The sequence below is a fragment of the Dromaius novaehollandiae genome, chromosome 1 (genome assembly GCF_036370855.1).
Source record: "Dromaius novaehollandiae isolate bDroNov1 chromosome 1, bDroNov1.hap1, whole genome shotgun sequence".
NCBI lineage: Eukaryota > Metazoa > Chordata > Aves > Casuariiformes > Dromaiidae > Dromaius > Dromaius novaehollandiae.
The window spans coordinates 72,370,750-72,386,077 of record NC_088098.1 but is presented as its reverse complement, the minus strand read 5'-3'; the positions used below and the strand labels follow the sequence as shown (position 1 = coordinate 72,386,077).

Below are 15,328 nucleotides of genomic sequence, written 5' to 3'. Positions count from 1 at the left end.
GTCAAGGGATGGTGATTCTATGATCTCTCTGGGCCCTTGTTCCAGTGTTTTAGCACCCTCCTGCCGAAGATATATTGTAATGTCCAGTCTGGACTTCCTAGGCACACTTTGTGGCTTCCACCTCCTCTTATACCATCTGCCGCTGCTGAGGAGAGTTTGTCTGTCTTCTCCGTGTAACTCCCCTCCAAGTAGATGTAGGCTACTATGAGACTGCCCCTTAGACTGCTGTCTGCCAGACTAAAGAAGCCCAACTCTCTCCATTTCTCCTCGTAGGTTATGTGTGCTCAAGGCTATAAGCATCTTAGTAGCCATCCATCGGACTGTCTCAAGTTTCTGAGTTTCTCTCTTGAACTTAGAATTGCAAAACCGGACACGATATTCCAGGTGTGGCCTCCCCGCTGCTGAGTAGGGGGGAATAATAGCTTCTCTCTATCTGCTGTCCACACTCCAAATGCAGTGCAGTGTGGCCATAGCCACAATGAGAGCGCACTGCTGGCTCATCCATCTGGACCTCCACTGTGACCCCCCGTACCTGACTGCTACTCAGCCAGTCAGTTCCCAGCCTGCGCTAATGCATGGTGTCATTCCAACCCTCAGTGCAGAAATTTGCACTTTGCCTTATTGAAATACATGAGGTTTCATTTGGCCCAGCCTTCACATTTCTAAAGACCTCTCTGGATTGAAGTTCTAGTGTCCAGGGTATCAAATCAGTGTCATCTGCAAGGCTTCTAAAGTTTGCCCTTTACACCTACAAGAATGGCTACCAAGACATGTTCTTGAGTTGTCATTTTTGAGGTTACCTACAGCTGGCTGCTGGTTTGTTTTTTATTTTTTTAACTCATCTTTTTAAACAGTTACACTACTGGTAGTAATCAGACACTTTACAGGATGCCAAAAATGCTGTGGTCCTTCTTGTAATTAGCTCTAGGGAATGGCTCTCTATGCAAGCAGTACTTGCTTATCATGTAGCTGACTGCACATGAGTAGCATACCCAGTGAAGTCAAGGAACGTCAGCCATAGGATGGTAGGCTAAGAAGTTAGCCTGGTAGGCCCAGTGACATGTATTTTTCTTTAGGTTCAAATCCATTTTTCCAAGGTTGAAAGCATTTGTATTTTATGTTCCTAAGCTATTAATCTACAAGTAACAGCTAAAATCTCGTAGTCAGTAATGTGAGTTGCTTCTGCAGCTGGTAATGGTTGTGAGTAAGTGAGAACCTCTTCTGTAAATGCAAGCAAAAGATGCTTTCCTCTTTACTAATCCCTGGACAAGGGGTTAGCAGCAATCTCTAATGCTCTGAACATATCTAAAAACTGCATCTTCCCATATATTCCTATGAATATTACAAAGTTCAGCCCAAGTACACTGCTGTCAGCTGCTAGAATCACCCAGAAACTTTCTGGAAAGCTCTAAGACCAGTGGCAGCATACTCTCTATTAAGGCATCTAGCTAAGGGACCTTTTTTTTTCCCAGGAGATAGGCCGGGGCCTGAGTTCAGCACTCACCAATGCACACTGCATAGTGTATTTATTTAGACAGGTCTTTTATTGACCATTAGAGGTTTTCTGGCAACTTAATGCAAGTATTAAGCTATTGTCAATGCATTTCTTAGGCTTCCCATGAGGTTGGTTTTGGTCTCACCTGGATCCATAGTTTTTGGGTTTTTAACGTGATTTTTGTTAGGTTGCTGTCAAAAAGAACAAAGAACATACTTTAAAATGAACAGGTATGTAGATAAAACATTCAGTGAAATCCCTTAGGTATTTCTCAGAAGGCTTCTATTCACAGTGGCAAGCAATGCTTTGGGGTGATTAGACCAAAATCTAAAGCTGTGACCCTCCACATTAACTTTTGGCGTACAGAAGTATAAGCTTCATCACAAGAGGTCCTAAACAGGGTGCTCTGCTTGTTCCTCCCCATTCTGGGAAGCCATGTCTATTTTATCAAAATAGATGTTAAAAGGATTCCTTACAGTCATTACAAAAAGCGCATACTGGGGAAACAGAAACACAGTAACTACTTGTACTTCCTCCTCAGTTGAGAAAAAAGCTATATCAACCAGGGTTTTATCCTACTACCATTGTGGCTTGTCAGACTGAGTCACACCAATAATTTTAGTCAAAGTGATCACTAAATCTGTGCTTTTTTGAACTTCCTTTTGTAAATCCATTCTTCATCTGATTTCAGCTTCCCATGCTGGATTTTAAGACCATGAAATTCATATTCTACTAGCTACATGAACAGAGATAGTCTTGTCAAACAACAGACTATCACTGCCTTACAAATAATCATCTCCAATTAGCACAGAGTGTCTGTGTTACTTCTGGTTGGATGAAAAGAAGATGAAAAACTACTTCTGTTGCAAGTAAAAATCATAAGGACATTGAAAATTATAATGATGAAGCACAACGAAATCCAAGAAAGCAGGATTTATGCCATTGTACTATTATCCAGTCAAAGAGCTATTTTGAATTGAACAGAATTGCAAAAGACCACTGAAGAACTCCATAAAAAAAGAGAATGTTCACCAAGGAGTAATTCGTAGGTAACCTATTAGTAAAGCTACTTCATGGTTCATATGTTACCACATCTGATCCAGCAATTTTGACTTACCTAATGCTGGAACTCTGTGATTTTGTTTTAAACTGCCATAATTTCCTCCCCTCCTGTCTAAAGCACCATGCAATGCCTTATTTAGGCCAGAGCAAGTAGCCAAATGTATTGTTTCATTACAGAATGGTGATAACTCACCCGTTATTAAAGCCACTTTGTAGTTGCCACATCCACTCCGGGTATGGACTTATCTCATAAAGTAGATAGATACAAGCACTGATAAGAAAGGCCTAATAGTCTGAGATCTGCAAGATTAGTATGCTGTTCATAAAATACATCAGCTATAAGCAAACTAGATTCCTGAGGACTGAGTGGCTGCATGGATATGATAGCATGAAGAAGCTGAAAAATTTCTATGGCTCTTGCCAATAATAATATTCCTGGGTGTGTAGTAATGTCAGTGAGGCAATCAGAAATAAAAGCAACAGAAGCATTTCAGTTAGGTATATTGTAAGTCACGTAAGACTACACTCTTCTGTTTGGGAAATTTTCATCACATCCTTCTTAAAATGACACCTCTGAGCTAGTTCTGAGATCTGCCAGGAAGAGATCATTAGAGAGACAATTGCTGAAATGTAAAAGTGACTGACAAAAGTTCAAGCTATTGTAGTATCTAAGATTGACACTAAGGCTCTCAATTCAGTTTCTTAAGCTCTCTTAAAAAGTATTCAGAAACACTTCTCATTACTGCCAAAGTAAGGGATTTTTTTAGGCAATATATTAAAGAGAAGTGGGCACCAATAAGTTCATTGTTAATGAAGAAACATAACACCTATTTACAATTTACAATTGACTTTAAATCCCACACTGTTAAAGTCAAGGGATATTCTTATAATCAGCTGTCATGTGCACATTCTTATTCCTGCTTTATGGCTGTTTGCTTCTGAAATGAAATGTGTGATGAAGATTCTGTGACTGTTATGCATGTGTGAGGTTACAGCTTTAGTGATAGTGCTGAGGGCAGCTACTGCATCACATGCATGTTGATTCTTCTTTCTCCTTATTTTATCACTGCAATATTGATTCTTTGAAGTTATTATTTAGAGGGGAAAGGACTCTAGACCTTCCAAGTCTCTTGGTCTGTATGCATTTCAATTATAATGTTTTAATTAAAAATATAGAGGACTATGTTGTAAAGAAAATGACCGGTACAACTTCCATAAAAAGGTGAAAGAAAGAGCAAGCTAAATTGCAGGTTTTGTTGAGCTAAGACACTTGAAATTAAAGAGAATTTAAAATGCAATAGGTTGTCAGTACTTTTTACTTTCAACAAAGCTGCATAATGAAAGCTTAAAGCAACGCCAGTTATGCAAGCCTGTGCTGGTCATCAGGCCAAGATTTAGTCAAAGCTAAGAGAATTTCTTTTTGGCATTGTGTCCTAAATGTAGGGCAAAATATTAACAATGGGTCGAACCATCTGAGAAACCTTCTCTGTTTATGTAAAGTGTTAAGGAGACCAAGTAGTTGAAGAAATTATTCACTCTGTTTTCCCTAACTAGCCTGGTTTTGGAACATCTTCCCCAATCCAGTTGCTTTCAGGCTGCCAGTCCTCAAGGGGATGAACACCTTGCTGCAGACCCCTACTGCTCATGGAGAGAGCAAGTCAGCTGTTACTGCGCAGTGCCACAAGCGCACACACAAACACACAATTCACCCCACATTGTGACAGGTCCCGAATGTTTGGCAACTGAGGAAGAAAAGCTTATATCTCTCTTTCATTCTAGATGTCCAACATCTAACATCAACTATGTCAGTGTAAATCAAACAATAGCACATTGGGGCTGCATCTAAAAATTCTGGTTTTTATTGCGGGGTGTAGAGGAGAATCTTTGACCTGAATATTCAGTGCATAATTCCTGTGGTTTAAGAAAGGTCTGCTGTAGAAGAATGTTTTCTCTCTTAGAAACAGATTTTCTTCATGCTTTCCTAACAGAACTTTTGGCTTCGATGCAGCTTTTCTTTTTTTTTTTTTTTTTTTGAAGGAAAATACAGAAAGCAGGGCGTGGAGCAGCGTGCCTCCTGCAGCAGTAACTGACAGAATGAGGAGGGCAACTCAGTAATAAATAGTACTGACCACGTTGTCATTAGTCATGCCTTCCCCCATGTCTGTCTTTTTAAAGAGAACACGATGTAGGCACTGGCTTGATTTACTCATTTTTATTTATAGTTCTGCCTATGGAGAGAGCCTTTTTCCAGATATTGAAGATGAATTTTTTGTGTCCAGAAAAGCTCAAACTGCAGGATAGATATTAGGTGGAAGGAAACAAGAGTGGGCAATTTCTGTAGTAGTCAGTGCCAGTCCTATAAACACCCCCACAAATGGAGCTCTTTAAAATGTACCTAACTTTGGGAAGAAGCATGACCAAGGAAATTAGCACCTATCTTCAGAAGATACTCTAAAGGACAATCTCCTTGTTGAAGAGCGATAGAGTAAGCTGCTTTCCTCTGAGCATATGGGTTCCCCTGTCATGGTATGTGTTTCTCTGGTATGCTGAGGCAGCATCTGTCTGACTCTTTGTAAATACTGACCTGTAGCTGTGGTTGGTACCATTGCTCTCACTGGCAGTTACCTGCAGAGGTGATGGGGAGGGTGCAGTGGAGTGAAGGTATGGGCTAGTTCCTCGCTGGGGAATTATGGAGTGCAATATTGGATTTTCAGTTTGGGTCGCATAACCTTTAATGTCCTAACAGTTGTCTAAACGCACTCAATCATACTCACTCTTTTCCATCTCCATGACCCATTACCATATTAATCATAGATGAGTGTGACATTATCGCTGCTGAAGTTCCCAGAAGCGTTCTCAAGTTCGTCTACAATAAGAAGGAAGTTGGCATGGAAAATTTGTGTATAAATTCTTCCCACTGCATTTGGATCAAGCATCCTCCAAGGACCATTTAACCTTTTCAGTGGTTTCTAAATGGGCACAAAGACTTTAATACTTGGTCGAGCTGAAGGAGATTTTGCCAAGACTTAGGAACTGCTGTTGTTGTTCAGTCATGCAAAAGGTGACCTGATCCCTGGAGGGAAGCATCTTACGTGTATTTCAGGGGATGCAAAGGGTGGACACTGCTTTTCAGCTAATCCTATCACTGTCATTTCTTATAATTTTATAGAAATCAGCAAGCAAATGCAAGACTCCAGTAAATTTGATTTGCACAGGGAATTAGGAATCATTTTGTTGAACTGTGGACTTCATACTGTAATTCATCACAGAGTATTTTATTGATGCCTTACTTTCAACAATGTGTTCATGCAATTCACTCAGCTAGGTCAGCTAGAAATAGGCAGGAGAGGAAGGGGAAGGTGATGAAATGAAATGTGTATTCTTTTCCCTACACCATTTTTTCATTATGGCAAAATGCATCACCCTGCAGAACAGGTAGTTTTCCCAGATGATCTGCATAGTTTTGCTTTGTTTCTTGCAGCAAGGCTTTTATATGAATAGTTCAGAATAGTTCAGCTAGCTTGGCTGTCTTGACAATGTGATATAGAGGCAATCTGCTTGGTTTACATCTCAAACTACAAAGAGGTGTGAGTCACCAAGCACAGAGACAGAATTCAGACATCTCTATCCCTAAAGTTCAAGGAGTTCAGCTCTGTTGTTTCTGTTCAAGCTTCTCTCTCTTTGAAATGACAAAGCAATAAGCACTGGAGAAGAGGAAGCTAGCATGAGCGTTTATTAGTACATTCTTAATAAAGACGATGGAAACAAAAAGGACAAGACAGTCAAGACAGTCCTTAGTTCTTGGCCAGGCAGAGCTGCAAAGTAGTTAATGCAGAAAGCTAGAAATTGAGGCTGGAGGAATCTACTTCAGACTCTACTTCTGATTCATTGGTAGCATTAGGCAAGATGTTTAACACTGACCTTTGTTAAAATCAAGATACTGCTTTTCAGGGTTACTGCATTCAAATTAAAGCTTTGTGTCAACCAGGTATTAAGCAGGTATCCCTTTGGCAGGTTTCATGAATTAGAAGAATCAATCACAGAGGTGCATATCCACAGAAGCAATTTATGGAATAAGTATGTGTGTGTGTATGCGTGTGTGTTTGAAGGAGTCAGACTTTACTGCAGAAAGTCTCTGTAGCAAAACCACACTACTAGTGGGAATGAAGTTTGCCTCAAACTACTTCAGAAGGGTGGAGTGTGTGGATTCAGATCTGGCCTTTTGATTTATGTCTTTGTCCATTTGAATGTTTTGTATGAATCAGGAAGGTACTTAAAAATTCACAGATGGAAAAGACTGAGAAATTGCACATACCTTTGTATGAACAACTGGAGCAAGTAAAGGGATACATTTACTATGCCAGCTAGGACAAGGCAATTAAAAAAATCTAACCTCTTTCTGAAATTGATTCATGGTAAGGAAGAGTAGTCTATATATTTCCTCATTCAGTTAGAAAGAGTGAGCTCTTCTAAGAATCACTAAGAAAAGCACGTCGTTTGTAGAAAGCTCTGATTATTACATCATCTGTCTGGACAGAGATTTATTACTGCGAAAATTCTGTGCTGCAGAAACACAGCACCAATAAATCATCATTTCACCTTGCCCATAGCTTTAATAGGAGAGGGAACAGGCTGGTAATTTTTCTAGCCACAGTGGTAGTCCAAAAGAAGTTTTGAGACAGGATTGCTATTTCCATTAGGAATAACAATATTGACTTGTCACTGAGAGGGGAACTCAGGAGCATATCTGCATTGCAAAAGAGCACTTGAATATACTACTTCGTTTCATCCCTTGTGGGTGTTACCGTCCCTTTAAAGGAGGTCACTACCCTTAAAGCAGCTACCAAATAGATCATGAGAGTATAGATGAGTGTCACTCACCCACTTCAGTGAAAGTAATTGGGTTGACCCCTCTGACTTTGCACTGAAAAGGATAAGGAGCACAGCTCGTTGTGAGGCTAATAACCTCCAGCTTGTGACAACAAGCAAAGGGAACATCTTCCATGCCTTGAGTTAAATAATATTTGTGAAGCATTTGCAAATAAGAGCACTGTATAAATGCTAAATACTGTTGTTAAAGTGGGTTGAGCTCCTTTCATGATTGATCAGCTGCATTTTGTAATATGGACTGTGTTTACTAGGAGGGATTTTAAATAGTTTTATCTCTCATTTTCCAACTTGTGTAAATATTCAGTGTTTAAGGCAGTCACTGTATAATTCTGCAAAACAAGAGCACTCAGAGTTCAAGGTTACTGAGAAGGAAGATTATAGGTCTGAGGCAGTAGTAACTTATATATGGTCTCCATAGATACGTTTTTTCCATTTCTCACTGTAGCACTGTCTCTGGACTTTCTTTATAATACTCTTTCGTATTCCCTTACTGATTGAGGATTTTGCTCTACAAATGTATTACTTGGTGTAATTTTAAAGATGACTGGATAACCAATACGGGTTATTTTTCCTTTAGTGATACTTCTGCTTTTCGTCATACTTATTAGAAAGTATCCTGCTTTCATTTTACATTTACCTTTACTTACATTTTTCCTAGAACTCTTCCTTCTGTACCGTCCCTTGACTATAGTTTACATCTCTCATGTTTTTTATCCTTCAAATGTTCAGAAACCACAGTCAAATTTCCCTTAGCTGCATCCTAAGAAGTGTTAAAACCCCCCTCAAAAAAGAGCAGAATTTGTTTCAAAAGAAATCTCCAGCAAGGAAATGAAAACAAGACTTAATATTTCTAAAGAAAAGACAAGTTATTTCACATCTGCTTTTACATCAGAAGAGAAACTAAAAAGAAAGTGTCCAACATTTTTCTCCTTTGCAGGTTCTCTTTGAGTAAGATCTTAAAGCTGGAGCGCATAGAGTGGCTTTGTATTTATTAATCTCATTTCGGTTGCCACCTGTCACCTATCAAAGCACTTAATGTATCAAAGTGAAATGCTTCAAATGCAACACGGTGGAATTTTACAGCAAGAAGATGGCTTTAACTGAACCATAGGAATTACATCATTAAGTGTCAGTACCAACCAGAGGTCACAGTAATAAGCTATTAGTTCCCTGTATTTTCTGCTATATCAGTGCTGAGGGCCGGAAGCTGCATGACTAAGGATATATAACAACAACAGAAATCCTGTGGTTACTGAAATATTTAAGCTGAAGAAGGAATTTACACTCCTTGTTCATATTCACAGATCCTCAGTTTGTCTTTCTGTTACTATTCCAAGTATTATAAAGAGTGAAGCCATGAACTTGGGACTGATCAACTTTTCCTGTCAGCCTTATTAACTCTGTGGGACAGCAGTCTACAAAAGGACTCATGCATTGCACTGTGCAACCCTCTGACATTGTGCTGTCTAGTGTAGTTGGGTCCAAGTTAGATACCCAGGTGCCCTGTACAGTTCTTGTAGAGTACTGGATGCTGCAAAATGAGATTCAGAGAAACTAGCAAGCTGAGCAAGAAAATCCCTAAATCAGGCAGAAGGAAAAGCTGAGGAGAGGGCCAAAGACTAACCCGCAAAGTCAGTGGAGAGCTATCTCAGAACTAGGAGCAGGTAATTCTCTATGTGCTTCTCTTTCCGCCTGAACTCAGTCTTTGAGTCTGGTGACTAATCCAAATGAGCCACTGCCTTGTTAAGAAAAAGAAGCCCAGAAACAAAGAGAAACTGCACTTTATTTCAGCTAAATGTTAAGACAATTGTCTAGTATACTTACTTTGAAAACCTACGTTTACTGGCTTGCAGTGGGGCTGTGAAAATAAGTCCACTAATGCCAGGATTTTATGTGATTTGGTCTGAGCCTCTCTCTGACTCCCTTGTTGAGGTTGCTCCCATTTGTACCCTTCAAGAAATGGTAGTGCAGTGAGGAATTGTCAGGTAAAGGGAGAGTAGCAGAACAAAGAGCAGGCATGCTAAGGTTTGGAATCTAGTGTCCAGATTTTCATATGGGACTGATTTTTGGTGACCAAATATTTATTAAAGGCAAGTAAAGCACATCTTTCATCATCTTGTAGGTGGTTTAGAATCCCATTTAATTGTTTTTCCTGAATTAGAGCTGAGCAAGCCAGAACCAGTTTTGTCTTGCAAATACCTTGGAGCTAATGTACAGCTTGACCACTCCTATTTTTCTTTACTGTAACAGGTAAATACAGGTGTCTCAGGAATTTACCCATGCAGAAGCAAGTAGCCCTGGCCCATGTAAGTAGCCTTGATGAAGCTTTGCTCCTGTTGGGTAACTCAAGGTTATAAATGAAGTGAAGGTTCATGTATAGTTCAAAAAGCATTTAATGGAAAGTGTTTTATGGGTGGGCACTAATTCCAGTTCTGTTTCCAGCAAATCAGCAAGTGCTATGTCAACCAGTATGAACCTACTGCATGTGATCTCTCCCTGGAGCTTCACAGTGAGATATATCTAGAGGAAAAACAGGGTTTTTTGAAGCCTTCACTTTTTAGATTTGGAGGTTGCTGAGACACAAAATTCAAGCAGACAGAAGAGACCCTTCAGAGAAGTGGAAGAACCTGCATTGGCTTAGTAGATAAAGTTTGATAAGGCTGATCAGCCATCCAAACACAGTGCTTCCATACTACATGAAAGCTGATTCTTAACAACAATTTCCATACTGGGAAGAAACAAAAGACTATATGGATCTCATGGACCCTTCTAATCTTTATAAATATATACTGCCTCTGGAGAATCTCTGTCTAAAAGGTTTGCAATGCCATGTTTAATGGGAGGATGCATGTTCACTAAGCTACGTGGCAAACCAATACCCTTTCTGCAAGGGTGTGAATTCCCAGCAGAGATTACTCTTTCTTTATTCTGGTTTATGGAGCTTTATGGATTACTAACACAGGTCTTCCACACACTTAGCAGAATTTTCTGGATGAGTTCAGTATTCCACACTGAGATCAGGTATTCCAATGATCTCAATATATAAAGTGCTGATCAGCTGAAAATCTGGCTGTATATATTACAAGAAGCACTGCTGGATGATGGACTTTTGAAAGCTGAGTCCCAGCTGTAGGGGCCTGAGCTCTTGACAGTCTCTGTCAGGGACCCAAAACAGCCCAGCCCAAAATGGAAGCTCAGTGGGTGCAGTGCATAATTAAAACATAGCAATATCTCCTCACCTGTCCTACATGTCAAGGTTTTCTTCATGATCTTCCCTTGGCCTTCCTAACCTACTGCTGATACAGCACTTGTTGCTGCTGTTTGTCACACCATCATGGCATTCTGTCCCTCTCTGGTTGTCTGTTTGTTTTACATGGCTCATTTCCAATACATGTAGTTAATGAGAAGAGCTCTACATAGGTAAGAAATCTTCAGTCTCAAGAGGAAGGGAGGACTTTCAAACAAAAGGGACGTGGCTGAGGATAGCACTTTCCTGTTTCTTCAAGATGTCTTGAATTCTGTTGACAGCAATGAAACCAACACTGTCCTTGACAACACAAGAAACCTCAAGCAACAGATACAGACTCTCCAGGTATTAAAGAGATGAAAAATCACCTGAAATAAAAGAAATGGCAGGCAATCAAAATACTACTGAGATGCAAAGAGAGTATCTGCTGACAGACGTTCAGTGAGAATCGGAACAACTTCTTCTTTGCCAAGGGTTCAGGTGGTCTTGCCTACAGATGTCTGTATTATCAAAGGCAAGCTATTGAAGACCTGGGAGCTCGGGAAAGCTGGGCTCCCGAGCTGCCTGCCAGGACAGCTGCAGAAGTGCCAAGCAGACAAGCTAACAGGGAACAGGCTGGCTTCCAACGTAAATCAGCTTGGCAGGCATGTTTCCCCCAGAAACCAGCCTGGGCTCCATCAGAATTCCATTGACACTGATACATTCCTGCAGAGCGCTGCAGGCCACCAGGCAGGATCTCCCCATGTGCCGTCTGAAAATGTGACCAGCTCTCACAGTGGTGGGATGACTGCAATAGGAACACCTTGTGGGCTGTTTTAACCTCACGATTTGCGCAGCGACACAAGAAAAGCAGACAAAAGGTGAAGGTTTGCCATGGTGGAAGGATCAGCTGTTCAGCTTTGTGAATGCTGATGTAGATCTATTTTGTTTACACTCTTGATGATTAGTGCTGTTTGCCTAATTGTCTCACTAGACTAATTATTAGTTTTACTCTGCCTGTAAATAAGACAATCTGTGGTTATAGTAGAGCAGAATCCCTTACTTTGAGTTTGTCAAATAAATGCAGATTGTGAAATACAAACATCTATTCTGCGCTGTGAGCAAAAGCTTGCATTGTAATACTGCAAAGGGTAGTGTGGCTGAGCAGTAAACCTCCTGTGAAACACACTAGCTCTAGAAACAACAGATAGTGAATATGAAATACGTAGGTAATTTCAGACTTTGCTAGATCCAGCTGGTCTGTGTTACTGAAAGCATCAGTGCTTTCACATCACAGGAAGGAAGGGCAGAGTTATTAACAGTTGCATGTAATCGCCAAATAAATGCCAGGTGAGGTAGCTGATGAGAAGACAGCAGCTAGTGGATACTGCAGACTGATACGTTTCATGCTGTAGGGATGATACTGGGCAAATCTGACTTTGCAGTGAGAATAAGGATGGTAATGCTGGAGTAAAGATGCTAGAATAAGACTATACTAGCTTATATTTTAAGATGACACACCACTTCTACTAGTTACTTAATGCTTAGGAGAACTCCATATATGCAAGGTTCTACAGCCCATATTCTCAGTGGATGCAAGTACATATGAACTGAGGATCTGGCTCTTGTACTTCAAATAGATCTGTAAACGCTAAGCATTTTCCAGCACTGATGAAGCAATATCTCTCCAGAGATGTATTGTTATGCTCTCCTTCTGATGCACATGCAGTCCTTGCCAGCCTGCATGACTACAAAAGCATTGGAGGGTTTCATTGTGCCTGGCGTCGACCATTCCTAAGGTAGGCATGTGGTCTGGAGATGTCTTGCTCTCCCCCATTGACTTAAAAGGCAGCCTACGAAGGTAGCCTAGACACTTAGGTTTTAGACAGGTAAGTTAGAAGAGATAAAAATCATCCTGGTATCACAACAGGTCAGGGTTGCGAGCGAGAGATGTGTGTAAAAGGGCCAGTCACTTTTAGTCAGAGGGTGTTCAAAGGGCACTTCAGAGATCACGTGAGCAGGGTTGCATTTTGCTATGTTTTTTTTCTGGTCTGCTTGTCTATGCTAGATATACTGCACAGTGTGGAGCACAGTTAATATCTGATTGCTACCTGCTGTCTTGCCCTATGATGCATAACATCCTTAATGAGCAAAAACATAAGAATGAGACAACACATTAAATGTGAATGAATATCTCACAGACATTTCTCTTTTAATCAGTGAGAAAACTAAGCTGAAGATGTTCCAGCATACTTGCAATAGCATCACTCAACATGACCGTGCACGTGATTAAACAAAAACCTTTCAAGGAAGTGATTCATTGTTTTGGGTTTGCTTTTTTTACTGTTATTGCATTATGCATAATAAGCCTAGAAATGTGTTTTTGTTTATACATGGCTCTGGGATAAAAATATACACTATGTGCATCATCAGTTAAGTAATCCATGCCTGTCTTTATCCTAGGGTACAAGCAGAAGAAAAGCACAGCTGAAAGATGACCATAATGTAATAATTATATCCCAGTGTCCCCTCATATTGAATCAGCTCCTTTTGATGGAGAACAGCTTCAGTGAAATTGTTCTCACCGAAGATCTTTCAGAAGTTGTGAGACTTGGGATGTCTTGCCTGACTGAGTCTATTCTGAAGCACTTGGACCTATCTTATCCTGTTTTTCTGGTTAATTCTTCAATGGATAATTGATTTAATAGGAAAGGGTAGTTTCCTGTTTGTAGTCAACTTGACAGCACTACCTGCCTGGATATGTAGTGTGCAAAGATACTGGCTCCCAGGATCATATTTCTGATCTTCCAGCTACTCTTAGCACATATCTGATGCCCTGACTTACCATGTGTCCTAGTCAACAATTAGAGCTAAGCAAATTAATAGAGTTACGTCCCAGGATACAGCTTATCAGGTGCAGACTATCATCTCAGCTATGCTGGGTTCTGGGACATTTGTGCTCTCTGGATACGGTGTTAGAGCCAATCTCTGTGTAAGAGGGGCAAGTAAACTGTAGGAGAAGAAAGTTGGTTTAGTGGCTCTTTGGTTGGTTTTTTCCCCTCCCACTAGCTGGGACTTAGAGGCTGTGAATTTAATGCAGTGTTTCACAAGAGACTTCCTGTGTGGTCTTCAACAAGCCATTAGTTAAAAGTCCTGTTGGTTGTAAAGAAGTAATGCCTCACTGCCATTTGTGTCCTTGAAAATCAGCCTTTTAGTTTGTTGGGCCTCTATAATGATTCACAAATTGTTTCAATTTACGGGCATAGGACAAGTCTTAGAAATCCTCTCTACTTAGAAACAGGAAGCGTTTCAGTACTCATAAAAGACAGTGAATGCTGAGCAAAAGTAATTTGAAAATTATTGCTGTGATTATCAAACTGCAGTACCAGTAAATAATGTGGTATAATAAATGTAGTAAATAATTTTTATCTAATTTCCACATTTTATTACAGTGTCTGGAATTTGAAATGCTGCATCCCAGCCCATTTCTGTAACTTGCGCTGGGGAAAGACCAAGGTTTACTGTTTAGACTAGCTCTAGAAAGGAAAAATCCAAGAGGGCAATCACATCAGCTTCCTGCCACTGAGGAGTAGAAAGGGCTTCAGTGTCAAATTCAAATCCTTCTTGAACGCTAGAATGGAATCTAGTTTGAACATTAGGTCATTTTAGCTCTGATAACCCTCCTAAGACTTCAGAGAAAATACTTTGTCTGGAAAGCGAGAGCCCTGGGCTGTAACTAGCTGTGGCAGAGTGACTCAGACAAGCACAGCTAGCAGGACCCTGCTATCTTAAATGTCTCCTGCCAGATGACTCACCTGCACAGTTAGGTCAATGGCACAGTGAACTATTTCCCTAATTGCCTTAGTGGCAAGTGTACATTCATAGTAGCACAGACATGGGACATGCAGGATTTTCCTTTTGTAGAGAGAAGGGAAGCAAAATCAACAGTGTGCAAACACAGCCTCATGCTCACATTGTTTGAAGAAGCTCATTGTGGGGACTTAGATTAATGGTCCCCTACCTCATTTGCCATATGGCTGACAGCTTGGCAAAGCCCCGGACCTCCAGCTGTCACACTCAATGGCGCAGCTGGCAGCAGCGTGTGGCTCGCTGTTCTCTTGCCCCCAATCAAGCTGTTTTGAGGCTGACTGAATTTATTTCACTACATGTCATAAATTTACCACTTGGTTTGCCTAAAATGCTGTCGCAGCTGCTCGTGGCTGGCATCTTCCAGTTACTGATGTGAAATAGTCTCTGAGGACCCACCACTGAGTTCTGTGTCTGTCTGCAGGCGGTTTCATGGGAATGAGCAAACAAGATTGCTGTTTTCCCATCGTGCTTGTGATTATTCCTCGAACGCTAGGGCTGCTTGCCTGAGTTTATAAGAATGTGAATGTAAAATGGCTCTCCAGGCCATCAGTGAGTGTTCACTCAGTATCAGCCCAGAGAGTTAGTAATTACCCTGGAACAATGGTACTGCATTAGGATCAGTGTGCAGCTGTGGTGTTTAGCATTGTTCCCTAATCATTACAGTTGCCCTCTGCTGCAATTCCTGATACTCTTTCTGTCCCAGATTGACTAGGATTTACCCCTCCTCATCACCATCAGTATGCCCAATGTAGTGTCACTCACTTGGTTTCTCTCACTGTCTTTCC

The 15,328-nt window shown here is 40.7% G+C and overlaps 1 long non-coding RNA gene across 1 annotated transcript in view; it reads left to right on the top strand.

The window, feature by feature from the left end:
• The window catches only part of LOC135329095 (uncharacterized), a 31,941-nt gene extending 17,840 nt beyond the window's left edge, over positions 1–14,101 (top strand). The window contains exons 2-3 of the long non-coding RNA XR_010390312.1: positions 9,698–9,753; positions 13,137–14,101. This is a non-coding gene — a long non-coding RNA (uncharacterized LOC135329095). The remainder of the gene's footprint in view (positions 1–9,697; positions 9,754–13,136) is intronic.
• Positions 14,102–15,328: the final 1,227 nt, after the last annotated feature.